Here is a 10,674-nt window from a genome sequence, read left to right on the forward strand (position 1 = left end):
AGACTGCGTGTATGCTTTATTCTATGTCAATTTATTAGAAAGAGAAAATAATAAAGAAGATTATTTATTCTTTTAAACGACATGAGAGTACGAGCTCTATATTTAATTAGAACACCGATGCTAATGAGTTATAAGAGAACATGTTTTGACTATTGTGAGAAGTCTAATATGTATAATTATAGTTGCTTCAATGTAGCTTATGCAACTAAGTACATTTTGTTTGTATATTCATTACCAAAGTTATCATTCACATTTGGTGAAGTTCCTAAGGTGCAAGATTAAGAATTGAATTATGTTGGATATCTAGAAAGATATTGGATCGACTAAAAGGTAATGACGATCAACAAGGTGAGATCTATGGTGAGTACTATACATTTCCACCTTTAATGATGATCTTGTTTTAAGTCTATTAGAGAAGACTATTATAACCTTGTCTATTGTGTAAGCATATTATATTGCTCTTAATCTTGCTGCGTAAGATGCAGGGTGATTGTGAAGCTATTATTAGCTACTACTTAATTGTGGGGGCATGGAGTTTTGCCTAATGTTTATCTTTAGCGTAATGCTAATATCAACTTAATAATGCTAAAATAATGTGTATAACGACTTGTAGATTTACACATTTTATGCAGATTTGGTTTGAGAAAGTTGATTGAGAATAATATGCTCACAAATTATTATCTTTGTGAAATTTGAGTGAAGCATATTTAAGCTAATGGACTAAGAAAGAAAGAAGTCCTAGAATTATCGAGGGGAATGGGGCAAAAGCCTATTAGTTGAGGAATTTGTGGTGGATACCGGAACTTGCTATGCAAGGGTGGTCTAACGAAGCCATAGATAACTCATACTTGTGTACACATCCCATTCCTATGACATGTACACTATTTTAGAAGGTTGAGCATATAGCTCTTAATGGTCTTATAGCCCAAAATTGGGTGGTCCTTGTGAGACGGACTTGATGAGATCACCGTAATGATGGAGGTTGAGATATTTCTCTTAATGAATCTATATCCCTTTATTTGGGTGGTCCTATTGAGAAGGACTTGATGGATTCACCGCAATGTTGAAAGGTTGAGCCTTAGAGCTTTTAATGAATCTATATCCCTGTATTTGGGTGGTTTTATTGAGAAGGATTTGATGGATTCACCGCTATGTTGAGAGGTTGAGCCTTAGAGCTCTTAATGATTCTATAGCTCATGCTTGAGTGGTTTATATGGAGATAGACTTGTTGGAATCACCTACGTGGGTGTGAAGGATTGGCCTCCTTCTATGAGAGATTAGGCTATCTCTCTAGAGCACTCGTGAGAATCCCAAGGTTCATTTGGCCATAAATTTGTTGAATTGTATCGCGGAACTCGTCTGGAACTTAAGGTGAGATATGTGTTTGGAATTTACCCCGGAGTCTAGGAGTTCAAGATTCGTTCACTCTCTAGGTGATGAAAGAATTGTTCCATTTCACTATGTGTTAATTCAAATCGAAAGATATTAATGCTTAAGTATCAATCCTTATTAATATGCTCAGAATTTTGTCTATCATTTGCATTAGTGGGGGATTGTTGGAAGTAATGCAAAGGCTAGCAATGTCGGCTAGATAGATTACATTGTAGAGAAGCCTTTCATTGCCTCGTAAGAGAAGAACTACACTCTCTCCACTACTTGCATTTTTATAGCCACTAACATCATGTTTGACCCATGTTTATGGGTAGTGGTTATGCCATTAACTTTGTGGTTATGATGTCCATTTCTACCACTATAAATAGAGAAGTGTAGTCATTTGAGAATAATACATCTTCCATATATCTCTACTACTTCTCTATGATAATTTTGAGCATACCATATGAGTTCCAACTCCTAATGGTTGAGTACACAATTTTTAGGAGTGTTGTGTGACCTTGGGGGAGGACGCCTATATCGATTTGTACCGTAGTCGGGGCGATTTCGTTTCTCATTCAGTGGCCTCCATACCACGACACAACAATAAATATTCTCTAATTATATCTTCGCCCCTATAGTGATACTATATTTCCAACATTTTTATGTATAAAACTAGAAGAGTTCAATAATATCATAATGCAATCCGGACCACCAAATAAAAACGAATTACTCTCCATTATTTTTAGAAAATAAAGAGGATCTCCCCACACACACGGTACAAAACTGGTCAACTGCCAAACTTCTAGTGTTCATAAGTTGGCGTATTGATATGAAGATACTTATGATCTCTTGGCAGATTATTTAGGTCATATCACAATAAGTTTACAAATTATTGTTAAAAAAATTCAAGACAGAAACACTAGAACAAATTAATAGGAGTAAGTTGTAACTTGTAAGAAGTCACACTTATTATAATTTAATTACTTGTGTCAAAAAAAAAAATCTATTACTTTCTCTATCCCGCTTAATATTTTTACCATTAAGAAAAAAATGAAACTTCTAACGCTAAAAAATTACATACATTATAAAATCACACTCTACGAAGACCATTCTCTACTAATAAAAACTGAAATCCAACATTACACTAAGAACAATAATCCGTACTTACATATATTTAAAAAATTTATTCGGTAAAATTTTGTAAAAATTATCTCTTTTTATCATCTAAAAAACTCAAACCTCTGTAATGACCTGATTCACACAACTACACAAATCACGACTCTATACTTCATTTTCAAAATAATAACGTCAAAGAAAGAAGGTACGTTACTAGGCCACTCGGACACTATCATGATATAGTATAAAATATGAGACGGTTTTAATTTTTTAATATGAGACGATATTATCACAATTCCAATAATTTAACTGTTTTAAAAACGGTTATAAATTATACTCGTATGAGACGATTTTATATTATGGTGGATGGTCCCATTCTACATACCCTCTCTCCTAAGTCCTATCCACCGCACCTTAAATACAAAGCAGACGTCCAAACTTGAGTTTCCACACCCACTTTTATTCATTAATCTTCATCCCCTTTGTCTCTCTTCCTTTCTCCCTCAAAAAAGTAACAATAATTATGGAGTAACTTAACAAGTCAAGAGGGTTTGACATAGGGCGGTTAGCAGAGATCTTTGGCATTCTGTCCACCTCCATACCTTAACTATATTATTAGATCATATGATTAATACATATTTTCATAAAATTCATGTATATTTCCTATTTATATTTTAATTTAGGAGGTGGACATCCTGCCAATAGAGATCTGCTTTGCTTCCCTCTGTAAAACCCTATTGATATCTCTTCTTCATATTCTTCGTCTTTTTTTACCGATTAAAGGGTCGTCTTATGTTGTAAGACGGTTTTATTTCTTAATTTATGTGATTGTTCTTATTGTTTTGTTGATATGGACGTATGATGGTTGACTTTTACATGGTGTTATAGATTGATTTGTACGTTTTGATTTTAATATTGTCATCTTTTTTTTAAATGAAACCCTAGCTATTTTATCAACTGGAACACGCCAAAGATATTTAGGGCTTGCTCTAATAAATTAAGTACAATTCATGTGTTCTCCTTTAGGCTGAAGGAGGACGGTCCTCCTTCAGAACACACGAATTTTTCATAAATCAATTACTTGGTATTCAAGATTTATATTTTTCTGTATTAGATCCTTTGACTAGATGCAAGATGTGTCATATCACGTTTATTTGCCCTTATTTGTCACGATCTTGGATTATGGTCATAGCTCAAATCTCTGTGTGTGTGTTTTACATCAAAAATCGGATTTATAATCCTTCATCCCACTTGTTTCCCGAGACCGTTTTAACTTATGACAACTTTAACACTCAATAAAAATGAAATTAAAAGGAGGTTGTGATAAGTGTTAAGTGTTAAGTGTAGACCGTCTTCATGGTATATGTCACTACTCAAAATTTGTGTAAATATTTTGTGATTGTTTTCTCCCTTTTTATTAAGTGAAATGTAAATATTGTAAAATTTGTGTAAATTATGATTAATGTTTTCTCCCCTATATATATTCAAACGGTGTACAATTAGATTGAGTACTAAGTACTAAGTATATTTTTTTTAGTAGGAAGAGGAAGTATTTTAATTTGTTGGGAGACTATCTTTATTCCTAGATCCGATTTGGGTTTAATGACAAGTTCATGCAAGTCTAAAAACTTGTATTCGGATATTGTACATTTACTATTGTAAATTCTTAAGTTGTGTCTTCGAAATCTAAGACTCGACTTAGTATTGGCTTAAGTTTTACTATTGTCACTTTAGCGTTTGTTTTTGTATATTTAGTACGATAACTTTGCAGGAGTTGTTCGGTATCTCTAGTTAAACGTTTTGAAATCTACATGAACATGTAACAACTTTCTTACATTTCACTTAACGCATTAAGAAAATGCTTCGAATCTAAGGAAGGAAACTTGTTGTGAATTATAGTTTCATTAGAACGTCGAACGATTTTTTAACTGTTGTACTAAGGCACACATTAATGATTTAGATGTGGTAAAATTTTAAGATATATTCTTATTAATTACGAGTATGTTAAAATGACTTGATAATTTAAGTATAGTGAGAATATCTTGTACCTAAATTTTAACACATTTAGGTTATTAATGTGTGCTCTAATGTTACAAATAAATGATAAAATAAATGTAACGCTTTGAGTAACTAGTCTCCCTCACATACATATCCTCGTTAAAGGGAGTGTTAGGTTGCGGAAAATGGAAGGGTAAATTGAAGAACAGAAATGATAAAATGTAGATGATGATTGAGAGGGAAAGCGACACTACAATGTCATACGGAAGGTACTAACTTAAAAGCGTCCTAATAAATTGGTTCCACACCTCTTTCACCATTTAGGTCTTGTACTCTTTTTTTTGAATTTCTAAATTGTATCACTCACTATGGCAAGATTTCTAAATTTGAACAAAGCGTTTTGCTTGTGACGGGTTAATCCCGTCACAAGCTTGTGACCTCTCACAAAAAGGGAGAGGGGATAAGGTGGAGCACACCTATCATGGGTATTTTATGAGAGGAAATGGTATCCGTCACAAGCTTGTGACGGATATCGTCGTCACATATGAGATTTTGTGATATTTGAAAGGATTTTAACAATGTTTAAAAATTTAAGTAATGTTTATTCCACACCTCCTTCACAAATAATAAGCTCATTATACAACATGATGAAGTGAACGCGTTTTTTTTGTAAAAGCTTTACAAATATTGCTTAAATTAAGTTATTTAACACATTAGAATTTGTCGAAAATAGCATTGATCGGGTTTTGATTTGTCAATTTCGACGCACAATCTTTATTCACAAGCAATGTCCTATTAATGATGTTTTTTTTGTAACGTTTGGTGCGCAATGTATTAACCCTCGAATATACATAATAGCCGGCCTGCAATAAACCACATATAATATATAAGGCACCGAAGAATGACCGCTTGTAACTCTTGTGTTAAAGTCAATATTACAAAATTCAAATTTATATGCCAAACATACTTTGGAAAATGTATCTACTATGGTAAACTGTTTAATTATATGTTATTCAAGTGTTTGGTTGGAAAATTTTGGAATAAAGTTAAAATTCCAATAAATTCTAATTTTACCCTAACCAATTGGAATTTCATACACACCTTCCTACTCGGGTTTCTAACTCTATCCCCCCTTCATACAATTCTTTTTACTTATTACTTTCTAGACATCCTTTTTTTGTCTCATCTACTGTATTTGGCTCGTCCTAATCAAAACAGATATTATTGTCTTAAACAAAGATGCTTAAACAACAATGTGTGATACTATTGTGTAGTAAGTGTGGAAAGTGCAGATGACCTCTCTTTTCTGATCTTGAGAGACATACTCCCTCCATTCAACTCCACTTTACAAGTTTATTTTATCACGTTTGCCAACGCAGGTTTTACACGATAAATATCATTAGCTGCATATTTGCAAAAATTATAAAAGTTAGATATTTTTAATGTACTTTTAAAGACGAATCAAATAAGATCCACATGAATATATTTTCACTTATGTATCAAGAGAAAATTGAAGTTGAATGTCCGCTTGTAAATAGTGCGCAAAATAGAAAGTTGCAAAGTGGAGTTGAATGGAGGGAGTATATGGATAACATTTTTCATTACGATTAGTGCTATTATTTTGAATTGAGCAATGAAGCTACATTTGAGAACAAGGTACTTACAAAGCGCATAAAGATAATTTACTTAACACCTTCGAAGAGTGGATAAATAGGCGGTCAACATAGCTATCATGAGAGGAGAAAACGAAACCTAGTGTTTGATTGTGGTTTGTTACTGTTAGGGATTGTTTGTTTTTCTTTTCCGTTCTTTTTTTATAAACTTGTGTGAGACCCTACTCGCTGTAGGTTTCTGAGTTCATCCCTTTTATTAGTAAAAAAAAAAAGTGTGAAAAGTGCAATTGAAATCCTCTCCATTTTCTCTCACAAATTCATTTAATACTATTTCCCTATTAAACACTATTAACCCTTTATTTCAATCCATAAATGTACAATGGTTGAATATTATCAAAATACAATCTTAACGGTTCAAAATAACTTGCCTTTAGGAAATAAAAAAGATCTTGATTCTCTAAAGTGTGTGTCAAGTAATTTCTCATGGGAAGTACAAAGGCGACTGGAAGCTAGAAAGCAGAAAGTAGAGAAGTTGTATAGTCGTATCTTGGAGAACACATTGACATAGCAGTAAGAATATAACGATACGGTGTTCTGTTGTGGTATAAATTCAATGCGAAGATGTGATGGGTTATATTTGTATTCATGATGATGGCTACCTTGCATTTAAGATGCTGCAAGTTTCTATGCTGGTACTATCAATTTATTAAAAAAATACCTGCAAATTATTGTAGCCAAATGGTTTCAAAAAACCTCGAGTCTTTCTTGTAATGGACATATACAACGGATATATCATCACAAGTTTGTGACGAAATACGTCCATCATGATTAGAATTTGTGTTCACATGGTTGTAACATCAATTTATGAACTATACCACCACTTATACGGTGTAAAATCTAACTTTTGTAATAAAGGATCCGAGTTCTATTTTAAATAATACGCGCTTTATTAGTTAGTAATAGGACATATATAATTGTTGGACCTCAACCATAACCTTAAGGTTTTGGTTGAGATGGTTCATTTATCTGGTATCAGGGCCAGCGTGACCAAAGGTCACGGGTTCGAATCCTGGCAACCCCAATAACTCACGAAGTGGAAATTCGGCACATGGTATGAAGGGACTTGTGTACTAACCGCTCTTCGAGCCCAGAGGGCACTCGAGTGAGGGGACGTAATAGGATATAAATATAATTGTTGAACCTCAACCATAACCTTAAGGTTTTGGTTGAGATGATTCATCTATCAATTAGTATCCGATTTCAAGAAGATATTTTACATCAAATTATTTTAAAAAAATTCTTTTTTCGTCACAAAGTTAATAATAGGAGATATAGTTTTTATGTATAGATTATTTTAAATGAAAAATTAGTTTAATAAATGAAAAGATAATTTGTTTCCATACATAAGTTTGAGCACTTTGGAGGGAAAACTTTAGAGAAGTTGTATTATCTTAGGCTCTGTTTGGCAAAACTACCTGAAAAGGTAGCTGAAACCTGAAAAGGTAGCTGAAAACTGAAAAGCTAGCTGAACCCTGAAAAGGTAACTGATAAGGTAACTGATTATATAAAAATGTGTTTGGCAAACTAGCTAAAAAGGTAGCTGATTTTGGTAAAATGACGTAAAAGGATATGAAAATTATTTAATATTATAGAATAAAGGGGTACAAAATGAAAAATAAGTTATTTCAGGTACCTGATTTCTCAAATGCTACATGAGGTAGGATTTCATTTCAGGTATCTTATTTGACCAAATAAGCTACTTGCCAAACACTTGCAAAAAAAATTAGGTAGCTGAAATTTTGGTCAAATAAGCTACCTGAAGTGTCGTGCCAAACGGAGCCTTAGTATATAGGAGGATTTATATACTTTTTAAATTTACATATCATTAATATTTATCAGTTCACTTAATTTTATTTTTTATATGAAACAAAAAAATTGAAATGGAAAACTAATAAAAAAATTATTTAAGTTGTGAATTTTTTTTAGTGAATGTTTTTTTGGCACGAAGCTAATACTCCAGTAAGTATGTGTCAAGTTATTCTCTACAGTAATAATTATTGCATTATTGAAAAATTTAGCAACTTATACTTTATAGTTTAATATCAATTTTATTTTGATGAAAAAATTATAATTATGAATTTATTTAAAAAATTAGAGTTTATTTATAAGAATATATTCATTAAAAAGATAGAAAGAAAATTTAATTTATTATCCTATTTAGCTAGATGCTTTATGGAGGGAAAAATAAGAGAATTTTTATTCTCTTAGTAGTAGGATTCTATTTGTGTTGTAACATTCTACACTAGTACATCACCTTATTTTATTTTTAACATTATTTAAAATAATAATACAGAGTAACATCTTTCAAGTTTGTAATGCATCATAAATGAGAATTTCTGAGTAACTATATACGGTGCAAAAATTTACTAGTACAAATTATTGAATAACGCCATTTTACGATGTAAGATTTTTTAATTGATTAAACATTTATTTATTACTACTATTGACAAGCAAGTCATGTTTTTGTATATATAAGGATTGTCTCATGCGGCAGAGCGTCTTTACACAATTCTCCATCCGTCTCAATCATTTGCTTAACTTTGGGTAGTATACCGTGAAAGTGGTAATTAGTCTCCGTAATCTTTTGTCAATTGTGAAATTAAGCAGCATAAGTTACAAATAGAGTAATTAGGCCCCATAACTTTGACAAAAAGTGAAATCCAACTCAATTTCTCTTTTCAACTTAAATTATATCATTAAATTATTTTATATATAAGCTCACTATACACTAAATAATTATAAATATTATAAAATTATTTATTTAATTTATTTACATAATTTTTAGAATATATTTAATATTTTACTAATTTTAATATAATTCACATATACTCCGTATAAGATATTACGTTTACAAAAGTTCAATTTTGTGTAATTCATTCAGATATTTTTTCCCCAAAATGTGTAATAAATTGCATACACCATTTTTAAATTTATAATTTATAATAAGGTTTATTGTATGCTTATAAATTATATAAATAAATGAAATTGAATTTTTTGGTGCAATTTTAGTTAAAAATAAAAATTGGGTTGAATTTACTATTAACAAAGTCAAGGGATCTAATCACTACATTTGAAATTTAAGAGATAATCTCACAATTGACAAAAGTAAATAGACTAATCACCACTTCCGCGGTTAATATAACTATTACAAAAAATAAAATGATAAATAAATAAATGACTGGAATGAAGGAAGAAGGAATATGATGCATGAGTCATGACGATTTTATTTGATAAATTCATAAATTATTTGTAAAATAAAATGCAGTGGCGGATTTAGGGAGAGGCTAGAATAGGCGCTCGTTCTGCTGCCCAAGGAAAAATTAGGTTTAGTTAAAGGGTTATGATAAATATAACCCAGTGGGTTGTATTTAAGCAACTAAAAGAGGAAATAAATAGTTAATATATGCATTAATTGCATTGATTTAGGTGTAATTTACTCTCTAATTTCTAAATTAATGTCAAATATAGAAGGGTATTAAATGCTTAAATACAACCCAGTGAATTGTATTTATCATTTCCCTTAGTTAAAATTACCAAATTTTTTTTCCAAATTTACCATTATTTATTCACTCTTGCTGAAATTTTTTCGTTTCCTAACCGTAAATCCTAGCTTCGCCACCATTTAAATGCAAAGGCCAAAGAGTAATAAAAGAGGTGGGTTTGATGATTGAGTCACGGGTAATGTATCCTGCTGAAAATTAATTGCATCCACCTTCCTGTATCTCTTTTGTTGCTAAAGTTGACATTTCTAGACTCTCGCTTTCTCCTTGTTCCATACTCCATAGCCTCCTAATTATTCCTATTTTTACTCTTGATGACAAAGAATATCCATCCCAACTTTTTTACTTTTTACTTTTCTTATTCAACTTTTCAACTTTGGCCAAGGAATTAATGCTCTACTTGAGTGGTTGAGAACTTGAACTCTCTCCTTTTAAGAACTTCTCGTTTGTAAGTAGAGTCAACAAGTTTGATTAAGGATAAATTATAAAATTTTTTAAAATAAGACGGTCTTATCGCATCATACGGTCTTTTTATCATTTATTTTTGTTTGGTACTAATAAATGAATGACTTTTATACAAATGGATCGTTTTATAGCGTGACTGCGTGAGATCGTCTCACACAATAACTACCGTATAATATACACCACGGAGTATATTTTTTTATAAGGAAATGAAATTAGGTGAAGGTTCTACATTAGAAAGATATAGATAATCTTGTCTATTAAAAAAATAGGTGAAATTCACAAATTTTTCTTCCAAAAAATATATTTTTATACAATGAATCTATTAATAATCTAATTGTATTTATTAAATAAGGAAATTAATAATTATAATGTATTTCATTATATAATTCTTTCTATTAAAATTAATCTTTTCATCAAATTATATAATTTTCACTAAACACTAAAGTATAATATTTTTACTATAATATAAATAATATAAAACTATAAACTATTAAATCTTTTATTGATGCTATTATTTGAAAATGACTTGACTCATACTATTCATATAT

Source organism: Silene latifolia, chromosome 1, assembly GCF_048544455.1.
Source record: "Silene latifolia isolate original U9 population chromosome 1, ASM4854445v1, whole genome shotgun sequence".
NCBI classification, from domain to species: Eukaryota; Viridiplantae; Streptophyta; class Magnoliopsida; order Caryophyllales; family Caryophyllaceae; genus Silene; species Silene latifolia.